The sequence below is a fragment of the Malania oleifera genome, chromosome 10 (genome assembly GCF_029873635.1).
Source record: "Malania oleifera isolate guangnan ecotype guangnan chromosome 10, ASM2987363v1, whole genome shotgun sequence".
Taxonomy (NCBI): domain Eukaryota; kingdom Viridiplantae; phylum Streptophyta; class Magnoliopsida; order Santalales; family Ximeniaceae; genus Malania; species Malania oleifera.
In genome coordinates this window covers 68,551,256-68,565,550 of record NC_080426.1, presented here as the reverse complement: position 1 = coordinate 68,565,550, position 14,295 = coordinate 68,551,256, and positions in this window count along the sequence as shown.

The following is a 14,295-nucleotide window of genomic DNA, read 5'->3' as shown; positions in this document are numbered from 1 at the left end:
CCGTTAATTTACCTGGTTGTAACCGGTGCCGCTCCACCCGTGAAGTGAGCCTTTAGTGGAATCTTTGTGCTTGTGAGCCAAGGCAGCGACGTAGGCACAGTTGGCCAAACCCCGGTAGCATATCGTGTGTGCAAGTTAAATTTCTGCAATTTATATTCCTACACGTGTAAGTTATTTTCAATTGTCTGTGAATGCTGTGCATGATTTAATTTTCGCTCATTATATTTATCTATGCATTTGGAATTGCATAGACGGACCCTAGGTTGCGTTATATTGCTGTTAGCTTAGCTAAACCTAGGAGAATTTTTTAATACCCAATTCACCCCCTCTTGGGAATACACCAAATCTAACAATTCATATCAGAGTCTCATGGCATTTACTTAAATGTTTTTGCTAAAAGATCGAGATGGCTCACATTGGAGTATCCCCATCCGAAGAGGGACGATCTTCTTCCAGTCCTCCTTTATTTTGTGGTGTTGATTACACCACTTGAAAAATTAAAATGAGCATATTTATAAAATCAATGGATTAGATGGCCTAGGGGGTGATCGTAAATAGAATTCGTATACCCTTGGATCAAAATGATATTAGGTTAATGCATGTGAATTCATATGACATGGACATGTTATATCTTACATTAGAACCTAATATTCTTGTTGAGATTGTGGCCTGTAAAAGTGCACGAGAAATTTGGGAAAAGTTGGAGAGGAGATATGGAGAAAGCAAAGAGGAGGAGTCTACTACTCCGAGCATTTTAGCACCAAAAGATCAAAAGGAGGTAAATCATGGGCAAATAACGTTTATTAATGAAGAGGTATATGATTCACCTTCTATTTTAGTTAATGATGTATTTGATGATTCTTATGTTATGTCCTGCAATACATCATGCTATGAATCATCTTATGTTTCTTGTGATGATAAGGCACGCACTGATTCAGTTGATAATTCTTATATTAAATCTTGTGTTGAATCATGTGCATCTAACTTTGGATGCATGACATCTTATGAGAAACTGAAAAAGAAATTCCTTAATGTTCACAAGACTGCAGTTAGGATGTCTAAGCAGAAAATATTTATGAAAAATAAAGGTAAAAAGTTGGTAGCATATTTAGAAAATCTAAAAGATTATCATGCCATATTAGAAAAGAGAAAGATTCAGAAGATATTGAACATTATCTGCTTAGAGAAAGAAATGGATGATTATTCTACAGTTGCATTCGAAGTTAAAAATGAAAAGAATAATCATAATAAACCCTTAAAAGTTAAAAGAAATAAAGTTTTCAAAAAGGGTTCATGTTTAGTTTATCAGACCCATAATCATGCCTCGTCAAGTAAAAATGAAAGAGGCTTGGATAAAAGGATGATATGGGTGATCAGAAAAGCAAGCCTTGTAGGACTTAAGGAAAAATGGATTTCATTTAGAATCATATAATCATTTAATCCATCCTTAGTTCCTACATTTAGGATTTGTAATAACTATATGGCCTAGGGAGTAATATGTGCTTAAAATATCAAAACTTAGTATATGCCTTCACTATACACTATTTATATACCTTAACTTCAAAGAAATCATTCCAATGTGAAAAGTCAAGAAATTTATCCAATTTGAACCTAATGCATATACATTATAATGATTGAGTAAAATATGAAAATATTGGTCAAAGTATGTTAAAGTAAAATCCACTTCCAAATGGACAAGGCATGTTTGCTTGGTAATTAATTCTAAATGCTTAACTCATGTTTGAAGATAAAACATCTTAAGTTAAGCAACTATTGTCCATTGTACAGAAACGAGCTTTAGGGATCCATACTAGTATACATACCTTTAACGCTTAGCTTATCAATCAAAATCTGGTCATCACGATAGGTATAAGAACCAATGATAATAAATTCCATATCTACTAGTGCTAATTGAAAATACATCCTACTGGTAAATAAAAATATTCCCTTTGAGCTTAAAATATAAAAATACTTTAATCTTGGTTCACCTACCTCCTCCATAGGAAATCTTTACCATACCATGATCACATCAGGTAAAGATCCATTCTCTCATTGGTTTGTATCCTTGCTCCAAAATTATAATCATATCTAAAGGATACATTCCAATCACCAAAGAGCGTAAGTTATTAGTTGTTCAAATCATCCACAATGCTCTTTTCCAGAATAAGTTAGGATATATTCTTTAGAATTCTTATCTCGTACAATGTCCTGCTAAAACCAAAATACTCTTCCGAACATAATAATGATTAAAACCTTTAGAGTATTTATTTTAATTCCTTTCGTAAGCTCTTAAACTTCATGTTAAACCCATTAGAGCTTTATATCCTTAGAAGCTAAGTTTAAAGGCTAAAATGATTGCTATAGGTTTCAATCTAGATGATAAAACAAAATTCATAGAAACCTATGCATGAACCTTAAAATTCAAAGCCATTTGAACTCGTGCCTCTCACTCATAAGAAAATAGGCAAACATAGGCTTATCATCTTAATGAATATCCATTGTGACTTTTTGGTTCGATAAGCCTAAAGTAATCATAGCCAAGCTTGAATCATTAAAAATCTTAAGATCTATCTAAGACATTTAGAGATGAAAACAACATAAAATGAGTTGAGTGCATAACTTAGAGGGAGCTTTTATTCTTCATGGTTATATAAATTGAAATGCTCTCTTGATATTTTTCTTTTTATGCTCATATGCTTTTATGAAATCATCATGGTAGACTACTATCCATAATGTATTGAATGATCAAATTTCCATGATGGATAGATTATACTTTATAAATTGTTGATTGCTACCTGATTGCATGCTTAGTCTAGAATGCCTCCTGCATGGCGGATGCAGTTGATGTGAATTGCATGCTGGTAGTGGATTTTAGGTTGTTGCATGCTTTATATGAATATTATGTTGAAAACAACCATTTATTAGGTACATGTTTTATGAGAAAATATTTGATTTACAGACGGCATGCAACCAAAATTTCAACAGGAATTTTCCTAAGTAAAACCTTGTACATGGATGATTATGATAGAATAAATGTTAAAATATTTTAGAAAGGATGAGTGAAAATTAAATGAAAATCAAGTTTCATCCTTACGTAATCATCAAATGATTAAGGGAGCTCAGCTCCATCCCTATAGACAAAGCTTAAAGAACCAATATGCATCACTTCGCTTTTTGTATATTGAGGCTCTTCTTGAAACCCTGAGCATAATATCCAACTTTTATGGTTCTTATGATTGGAATATGGATTGCTCTTGGTAATAAGCATTATAGCATGCCTTAATATCTATTTTTGATGCATGTGTGACCTATAGGGATGACCATACTAATCAGGGTCAAATATAGTTAATAAATATTCTATATAATGATTTTAAAGATTTAGATTGATGGCTTATACTACTAGGCATAATGAAATAATTCTCTATCTAGTATAAGCAGTTTATTTCATCTAAGCTATAACTCAAATTGATGGGGGGGGGGGCATCTAGAATTAAATTACTACCCTATTTTGCTCATCCATATGTTTAGCTTAGATCTTGAATGAATTCATTGTGGCATGTGTTAAAATGTAAAGCTCTTATTGAAAATCATAATTTGAAATATGTTGTTTCTGCCACAATCATCTGTTGTGCCATATGATTTTGTCTTTGAATTGTTTATTTTTAAGGTTCATATGGATATATTTTTCTAGTCATATGGTGGTGTGTGCTGCATAACTATTATATCACTTGAGAGTTATACTTATGTTTATTATCTTGATCATATTGGACTGTTTGAGTTGATTGTTAAGGATAAATTGTACATTTGAATTCAATCAGGTCATTTTTACACAGATATTATTATGAGAAATGTTCTATTTTCAAACGGCATGTTGCCAAAATTTTTAAAGATTTCCCAAAACCATATTTGGATTTGAATGATAATTATCTTTTATTTGCCTATCTACTTAAATGATTTATCTATGCCCTTTTTGTTGTTGCCAAAAGGGAGAGAAATAGGCAAGCATTTGTCATCATCAAAAAGGGGGAGATTGTTGACCCTATGGATCATACCCTATTTTGATTATGACAAATACTCTAGTATTTAATAGTTTCCAAGTGAATGTGCAAGTTTTCATTGACAATGTCATATGATGGCACTCGGAGACTCGAAGAAAAATGAAGACCCTTATTACTTTCAAGTGTTGTATTTTTTTTCATTCAATTGGGTCTGTAATAATAATTTATTCCAAGGTCTATAATAATCTGCATATCATGCATATAGGACTACAAGCTCAAGACCTTAGAATGACCTTAGGGATCAACCTTCGATCGACTGACACCGGATTTTTTCGGTAAGAAAAATGACCTTAGAAAGACCCTAGGTCCCAACACTTGCACTTAGGAATGTCCCCATTATCACATATATTATCTGGGGAATCTTATGTTTTAAAATTGAACTTAAATGTGCAAAGTCCTATGGATTCACCCGATCGAACTTGGCTGTGTATTTTGCCTCGATCGACTGAACTGCTGACCGATTAAAACATTGACCTAGTTTCGGGCGACCGAACTCAAATGACTTGAGTGTCCACGGCCAACCGAACTCATGTCAGGTACTTTTCCACCAACTCAGGCACCCAAAATTTCATGTTCAAAATACCCTTGGGTGACCAAAGTGTCAAGTTCGGGCTACCGAACTTAAGAACAGGCGACCGAATCTCGAGCGTTTGGAAAATCGCCTGGTTTAGCCACCCAAATATAAATTCAGGCACCCGAACATGGAAAACTTGCTTTTTCCATTGTGTCTGTTTGGGCGACCGAACCTATGGCGAAGTCGACCAAAAGTCTCGGGTTGGTCAATTATTACCGTGGGTAATTAAGGGTTAAATTGGGTTAATTTCTTAAAACATATTTAAAACAAATTTGAAAATACCCTTGGTATCCTCAATGGTCATAATTTTGGCCATGTATATATATATATATGGCCTCATTTACAAGATTAAAGAGTAATTAGGGATTTAATTAGAAAATATTTTCTCTGAATTTTTGAAACCACTTTTTCATACTCCAAGCCAAAATACTCATCCTCTTATTATTCCCTTGCAAAATCTTTTTAAGTGAGTATATCTTGAGAGATCCTACATAGCTATAACTCTTATTAGTTTAAATTGTTTGTTGATTTTTGATTGAGAGTTTTTAGCCAAAGTCTTTTCCCCTAGTTTAACTAATAAACTCATTGTGTGGGGAAAACTTTTAGCTAGTGAGTCTTTGCACCATTGTTGCAAGACTCATTAAGCTTTCCTTGTATTGTGCTATTGCAAAAATAATTTGACAAACTTTTTCTCTAAAATCTCTTGTGCTAGAACTTTTGAGAAAATCATTTTGAGAGATTTCGATTACTCTTTTTAGAAATCTTTGAAACACAACTTGTGATTGAGATATATTGATATATTGTTTCAAAGATTAGATTGAGAACACACTTTTGCTATTGATTGCTTATTGACATTAGATTGAGTGTGAAACACATAATGCACTGAGTTTATAGTTGCTATATTATTGTTGTGCATTGATTGATTGATACTGGTACAAATCTGCTTGTTGGAGAAGCATACACTTTGTACACTCTTTGTATTTAATTCATTGATTGTATTTCAGGCGTAGGCCTAAAGAGGGAGACTAGTTTTGTTGAGTAGTACCAGATGGGCTTATACCTAGTTAGGAAAGTTAGGTGCACCATCCTGGTAAGGTGCGATTGTAGGTTGAGGTTTGCCCCGTTAATTGACTTGGTTGTAACCGGTGCCACTCCACCCGTGAAGTGAGCCTTTAGTGGAATCCTTGTACTTGTGAGCCAAGGCGGGGACGTAGGCACAGATGGCCGAACGCCGATAACATATCATGTTTGCAAGTTAAATTTTCACAATTTATATTCCTACATATGTATGTTATTTTCAATTGTCCGTGAATGCTGCGCATGATTTAATTTTCGCTCATTATATTTATCTGCGCATTTTGGATTGCATAGACAGACCCTAGGTTGTGTTATACTATTGTTGGCTTAACTAAACCTAAGAGAATTTTTTAATACCCAATTCACCCCCCTCTTGGGAATACACCAAAGCTAACAGATGACATGATGAAAGCTTAGAGAATTGAAGCTTAAAGGCAAGATGGACTTAGCAAATCAAAAACATGAAGACTCAAAGCTTAGAATATGTTTAAGTCTTAAGAGAGTAACTATGCAAGTACTTCATTCAAATCATGATATGGTTGGATTTGAAACTTATTAGGAAAATGATTGACATAGAGACCATATTTTGAAAAAACCCAAAAAATATTTTTCAAAAGTCTTTAATTACATTGGGAAAAACAATACAACAAAAAGGAATTTGGAAATAAACTTGAAAATTAGAAAAATTGTCTATTCAGGTGACTGACATAGATGGTCTAGGCGACTAACACTTAAACTAAAATGAATTTGGGAAAGTCAGAGAGGACCTAGGTGACTGACTCTTGACAACCCACTCGACTGACACCTTACTACCTTTGAATTTTTAGTGTTTCTAATAACCAAGGCGACTGACCACCCTTCGTGATCCAGTCGACCGACTCTTCGAAAATTCAAATTTTAAAGTTAAGGGGAAGTTTCTAAAATTAAGTTTTTAAAAAGTATTCATTATAAAAACTTGGAAAACACTCCAAATCACTTGGTGAACACAAAATTAACCTTTTTACATCTATAAATACCCTCCAAGACAAAGTTTTGAATATACCAAGCAATACACAGCAATCAAAGCTTTCTTGCTTACAATACTTTCAAAGCACTCTTGCTCACATACTTGCTGAAGTTCTCTACTAAGTTTTGCTGTGAAATCCTCACAAATCTCTGAGCATATACTGAATTCTTTCCATCAAGAAAGAAGCTCATGGTGATATACTTCTAAAGCTTCAAATTCTCTCTATTTTTGTTTTGAATTGAAGTATATAGATGTGCTTTATTTTTTTACTAATCAGCTCTTGTAGAAAGTGTCTTTGTACACCCAATTTGTTTTTGTTTTTGTAGACGGTTTAGGTTTTTGAATCGTTGATTGTATCGAGCGTGGGGTATCGCTTGGAGAGGAGGACTTTATCCTATTGAATGAGGGATTGTAAGGTTGCTCTTACCTATTAAAGGAGTGTGTAAAATTGCTCTTACCCATAAAGGAGTGGAATAGTGAATCCTTGGGTGTGTTGCCTAAGGCGAGGACATAGGCGAGGATAGCTGAACCTCGTAAAACTCGCGGTATCACTCTCTTCCCTACTCTCGTTTAAATTTCTTCTCATATAAATAGTGTGGTTGGATATTTTATTTTCTGCTCATATAAACTACATGGATTGGATATTAAATAAGCTAAAAATTAATATTGGGATTACAAAAACCGAAAGGGAGTATGTTGGTTGATCAATACTTATTGTAAAAATCGTAAGGGAGTACGTTGATTAATTAACACTCACGACTCATTAATTAATTGAAAGTGGTTTGATTAAATTTTGAGTTTTGAAAGAGTGGTCAGAAATTTCTATTGTGCTTCATATTGAGAAATCAAGTCTATTAATACACGACATTTATCAGCTACATACTTAAACTCAACATTGACTTACTCAATTGCTGAATCTTGGAAGCATTGCTTGAATTATTCTATATTGTGAATCTTGTCTTGGTTATCTTGGTTAGTTGAATTAAATTGTTGAAAGAATTTTTTTAAAATTCACAAAGCATTCAATTTGGTATACTCATACTCATTCATAGAGGTTATAACTTAATTAGATTTCCATTGTACTTGTTATTAAAAATCAATCTTGCATGAGTTGTTGCTAAAATCAAAATAAGTTGAGAAAGAATTAATTAAAGAACCTATAAAGATATTTTTAAAATCCCAATTCAGCCCCCTCTTGGGAGTACACTTTCCTTTTCAATTTGTTTCAGAGTGAGGTTGTAGCAAATCATAATCTAGAAGCTACATAAAGATTTAAATGGAACACCTAGGTGTATCTCCTTTTGTTGAGGGTCAATCCTCAACTAGGCCTCCTATTTTCTGTGGTGTAGACTACACCTTTTGGAAACAACGAATGAGAATTTACCTTTAAACCAATGGTTGGAAAACATGGAAAGTTGTCACACATGGTGACCACATCCCTACTAAATTAGTAGATGGTAAAAAAGTGCCTAAGCAAGATAGAGATATGACTGATAATGACTTTAAAATGCTACAAGTAAAATCAAGTGTCATGAATGCACTATATTGTTCTTTGGATGTTAATGAAATGAATAGGGTCATAGCATGTAAGTTAGAAAAAAGAAATATGAGATAAGTTAGAGATAACTTATGAAGGAACGTTCGATGTTAGAGATAATAGAATGAACATGCTCACAAGCGAGTATGAGGCTTTTAGGATGAACTTGGATGAAACTATCACTAGCATGTATACTAGGTTTACTCACATAATAAACTCCTTAATTGCTTTAGGGAAAAATTACTCAACATATGAAATGATTCGAAAATCCTTAGAGGACTTCCTCCAATATGGGAACCTAAGGCCAAAACAAATCACGAAAGGAAGAAACCTAAAAAATACTTCTCTGATGAGTTAATTGGATCCCTTCTCACATATGAATGGCGATAAAAGAAAGAAATTCTGGGAATAATAATAAAAATAAGAAATAAATAACCTTTAAGGTTGCCAAAGAAAGCTCTAGTGATGAAGACGAAGAAAAGGAAATAGATGATGAAGAACTAGCCTTCATTACTAGAAGACTTGGAAAGTTTTTAGAAAAAATGGGAAATTCCCCCGGAAGTTTAAAGGATCAAAAACTGACAAAGGAGAAACAAACAAAAAGGAATCTAAGAGTGAACCTCCTACATGTTATAACTGCAAAAAGGTTGGACATATTAAACCTGATTGTCCACAGCTGAATAAAAAGAAGGCAATGAAAGTTACATGGGATGGTATAAGCTCAAGTGATTTGGAGAACGAATAAAGTGAACAAGAAGTTGCCAGCATATGCTTCATGGCTCACAATGTTGAGGTAAACTCCTACTATAGTTCATTAGAAGAGTCTTGTAAAGAGTCATGTAATGATTCATGTGGCCTTCATACAAATAAATCCAAGTTGAACTATTTGCCTTACACAATAGGTTAATAAAAGTGACTAAAAGGAATATTGCTTTGAAGGAACAAAATGAAAATATGAAAAATCAGCTAGAAACTTCTAAATCAGCTAAAAAAGAAAAGTACTCTCATATGATGATCTCATGAAGAAAATAAGCAACATGTCTCAAAATTTGGTAAAACTACAAGTAAATGGTGAAAACAAGAAAGCCTTAGAAATAAGTAACCTTCAAAGTAAAATTGAAGATAAAGACAAGATCATCTACAATATTGCTAGAGGTAAAGAAAATTTTGAAAAGATGGTTGGACCACAAAGGATGATTCGTGATAAAGAAGGAATTGGATACAATGGAATTGAAAGCAAAAAGAAGAAGAACCTATTTATGGGATATTTTGTAAAAGAAGCAAAATACTATGCTAGTACATCTTCTACAAATATTTATGAACACACTACTTGCTTCTTGTGTAGGAATAAAGTCAGATAAAGTTTAATTGTCTACTCAAAAATAAATATGCAAAAAAATAAAATGAATAGAAAATAAACACTAAAAATAGGCATGACTTAAAAAGGATTAAGAAGGGTTGGGTACCCAAAGTAACACCTTAAATTCTTCTTGTAGGTATGCTTTAGGACCACTCCATCAAAAAACAAGTGGTACTTAGACAGCGGGTGTTCAAGACATATGACCAGGGATAAAACAAAATTCACCACCCTAATGCAAAAAGATGAAGGGTATGTCACCTTTGGCGACAACGCTAAAGCTAAAATCATCGGAATAAAAAAAATAGGTAAAGAACCTTCCTTGGATGATGTTTTTCTAGTGGAAGGGTCAAAACATAATCTTTTGAGCATAGGCCAATTAAGTGATAAAGGGCTTGACATAATCTTTAAACAAGATAAATGCATAGTTGAAAATCCAAGAAAACATGAAGTTTTATTTACAACTTATGGAGTTAATAATGTATATTTTATAAACTTTGAAAATCTAATTTCTCAAGAAGTTACTTGCTTAGTTGCCATGAATGAAGCCAGTTGGCTTTGGCATAGAAGACTAGGACATGCAAGCATGAAATTATTATCAACCTTGTCTAGAAAGAAGTTAGTCAAAGGTTTACCAAGCACAAAATTCATAAAAGACAAAATTTGTGATGCTTGCCAACTTGGGAAGCAAATTAAGACAAACTTTAAAAAGAAGAAACATATTTCTACTAGTAGACCCTTAGAACATATTCATTTAAACCTATTTGGTCCTACTAGAACACAAAGTATAAGAGGAAATCAATATGCTTTTGTCATAGATGATGACTACTCCAGGTTTACCTGGGTACTCTTTTTAGCCTCCGAGGATGAAGCTTGTAATTTTTTAATAAATTTGTGCAAAAGACTTCAAAATGAAAAAGGATATGGTGTCTCAAATATTAGGAGTGATCAAGGACGAGAATTCAATAACAAAGAAGTTGAAGATTTTGTAATGAACATGGAATAAATCTTAATTTTTTAGCACCTAGAACTCCCCAACAAAATGATGTTGTTGAAAGAAAGAATAGAACTCTTTAAGAAATGACTAGGACTATGCTCAATAAGCATAAGCTACCTAAGTATTTTTGGGCTAAGGCTGTAAATAGCGTGTGCTATGTAATAAATAGAGTATCCACAAGATTAATTCTAAACAAGACTCCCTATGAACTATGGAAAGGTAGAAGGCCTAACATAGCTTACTTTCATGTATTCAGATGCAAGTGCTTTGTACTAAATGATAAAGATGATTTAGGAAAATTTGATGCAAAGCAGATGAAGTAATATTCTTAGAATACGCATTAAAGAGTAAAGCATTCAGAATGTACAACAAAAGAACTCTTAAAATTGTGAAATCAATTCATGTAACATTTCATGGGGAAAATCCATTTAATAAAACAATAAATGTTGAAGAAGTTTAAACCACTCAAAAATCAAAAGACTTAGAAATTATAGAAGTAAAAGAAGAGAAAAATGAATTAACTCCAAAAGATGATGCTATAGAGAATTCAGAGTAACCCAAAGAACGAAAATTTGTAAGAAATCATCCCAGAGATCAAATCATAGGAGAACCATCACGAGGTGTATCTACTGTATCTTCATTGAAACATCTATGTAATCATTATGTATTCTTATCTCAAGATGAACCTAAGAACATTGACAAAGCTCTAAGTGACGATTCATGGATAGTGGCTATGCAAGAACAATTAAATCAATTTGAAAGAAATCAAGTATGAAAATTAGTTCCTAGACTTGATGACCATTCAATAATTAGAACAAAGTGGGTATTTAGGAATAAAAATGATGAAAATGGAATAGTAGTAAGAAACAAAGCTAGACTTGTGGCTCAAGGATATAATCAAGAAGAAGGTATAGACTATGATGAGACTTTTGCTCTCATAGCAAGAATGGAAGCCATTAGAATGTTGTTAGCTTATGCATCTCATAAGGAATTAAAATTATATCAAATAGATGTAAAGAGTGCTTTTTTAAATGACTTTATTAATGAAGAAGTTTATGTAGCACACCCTCTTGGTTTTGAGGATTTAAATAACTTTGATCATGTATTTAGATTAACAAAAGCATTATATAGGTTAAAACAAGCTCCTAGAGCTTGGTATGAGAGGTTGAGCGGATTCCTACTAGAAAATGGATTTTCAAGAGGAAAGATGGATAGCACATTATTTATCAAATCCAAAAATAAAGACATGCTTATCATACATATTTATATTGATGATATCATATTCGATGTTACAAACAATGAATTATATAAGGATTTTGCAAAATGCATGCAAGATGATTTGAAGATGAGTATAATGGGAGAGTTGAATTACATTTTAGGATTACAAATTAAGCAAGCCAAGAATGGAACTTTTATAAATCAATCAAAGTATATAAAGGACATGCTTAAGAAATTTGACATGGAGAGTATCAAACCTATAGGAACTCCAATGAGTACCTCCATAAGTCTAGATGAGGGTGAAAAAGGAAAACCAGTGGATGAAAAATACTATCGAGGTATGATAGGAAGTTTGTTATACTTGACAGCTAGTAGACCGGATATAATGTTTAGTGTATGCATGTGTGCCAAGTTTCAATCAGCTCCTAAGGAATCTCATCAAATAGTCGTAAAAAGGATTTTAAGATAGTTGATAGGTTCTATTGACTTAGGACTTTGGTATCCTAAGGACATTGGATTCAAAATACGAGTATGTGGCAGCAAGGAGTATCTTGGTTCTCTATGAAACAAATCTCCATAGCCTTGTCTACTGCTGAAGCTGAGTATGTGGCAGCAAGGAGTTATTGTGTTCAAACATTCTACATGAAACAACAGTTAAAGGACTTTAATTTAGAATATCATGCTATACCTATTAAGTGTGATAATACGAGTGCTATAAACATTTCTAAAAATCCAATATCACACTCAAGAACCAAGAATATAGATATTAGACATCATTTTCTAAGAGATCACGTGCAAAAAGTAGATATCATAATTGAATTCATAAATACAAATGACCAATGGGCGGATATTTTTACCTCTTCCAGAAGATAGGTTTATATCTATAAGAAGAGAACTTGGCCTATTACACAATATAGAAGTGGTTTAGAAAGACTACAAAAAGAAGAAAATTTCAAATTTTTGGGAAGTCAGGTGTATGAGCTTAGTGACCCCAGTTGACTGAAAAGCCACTGACTTGCAGGAATTCAGTTTCTATGTCAGTTAGGTGACTGAATTCTAAGACCCCAGTCGACTGGATCATCGGAGCTTTATATATTTTGAGTGCGTAACCCTAATTTCTTTCATTCTAGTCAACTGGACTTCACTCCTTAGCACACCCGAACTCATTTTATTCCATCCCCCTTGCTTCTAAACCCAAAATCTTTCATTAAAAGAGTGGAAATCATCTTCCCACATCTTGCCTATATAGATTTCTAGAGTTTTCTATTGCGTTCGATCATCAAAATGCCACGAACCAAACGCACAGCAAATCGAGGTCCTAGGTCCGGACAAGAAGAAGACAACATTGACCAATGGCTTGTTGCTCCTCATGCCAAACAAAGATATAGGAATCATCTTCAAGCAACCGATCCAATACTTGGTAACATCATAGACACAACTTTCTTTGCGATAGAATTTTCGAATATTGTACTAATTTGTAGGGTGATAGGTTGGAAAAATCTTGTGGTTTATCAAGCGAAGGGCCTATAACCAAATCTCATTAAGATCTTTTATGCGAATATGGTTCAAAGTCAATCGGTACTCACTACCAAAGTAAGAGGACAAAGAATATTGTTAACACCACAAACCTTGGCCCCCATTCTTCATATTGACTAAGGTGATTTTGAGTGTTCTGCATTCTCACATTCTTGGATCATGGCTCAAGGATTCACCCCCGAGGAATTTTCACAGTTAATTATGGTCGAAGCACCAGATCAATTTAGGAATCCTGCTAAGTATACGCAGTTGAACCTTCAAGCACAAATACTTCAGAAAATCATAACATACAATATTGCACCCCGGGATGGATCACTCGATTACATGTCATAGGTGGACTGCTTTGTCATGTGATGCCTTTTGAAAGGGAAGAAACTTGCATTGTCCAGTTTGATTCTGAAATGGATGTGGACAAGATTGGAAGCACAACGTGTTACTCTTCCATATTGCGGCCTTCTTAATATCCTATTTTCTTATCTTAGTACCATCAATCCAAATGAGTCGTTCATAAAGAGAACTCGATATGATCTTGTAAACTCTATGACCCTAAAATAGATGGAATATGAGAAACATGAGCAGGGTTGTTTTATGAGAGGAAGAAGACCACAGAGGCAAGCGCCTAAGAAAGATCCACCTCCTGATCAACATCCAGAACCTCATATTGATGCTTTTTCATGGTTCATACCACTTCATCACCAGTTTACTACTTTTAGTAGTGACGTAGGCTTAAGACTTCAGTCTCTTAAGGAAGGTAATACCTCACTTTAGTCAAGTATTTCCTCAATTGATCAAAGACTTAGCCATTTGTTACAGTATCAGGCTAGTTCCTCACATTATCCTAGTGACGATGCATTTGATGAGGAATTTGAGGAAGAGAAAGATGAAGGAGATGATGAAAGTTCTGGAGATCATGATGCAACTGATGCTAATGCTTG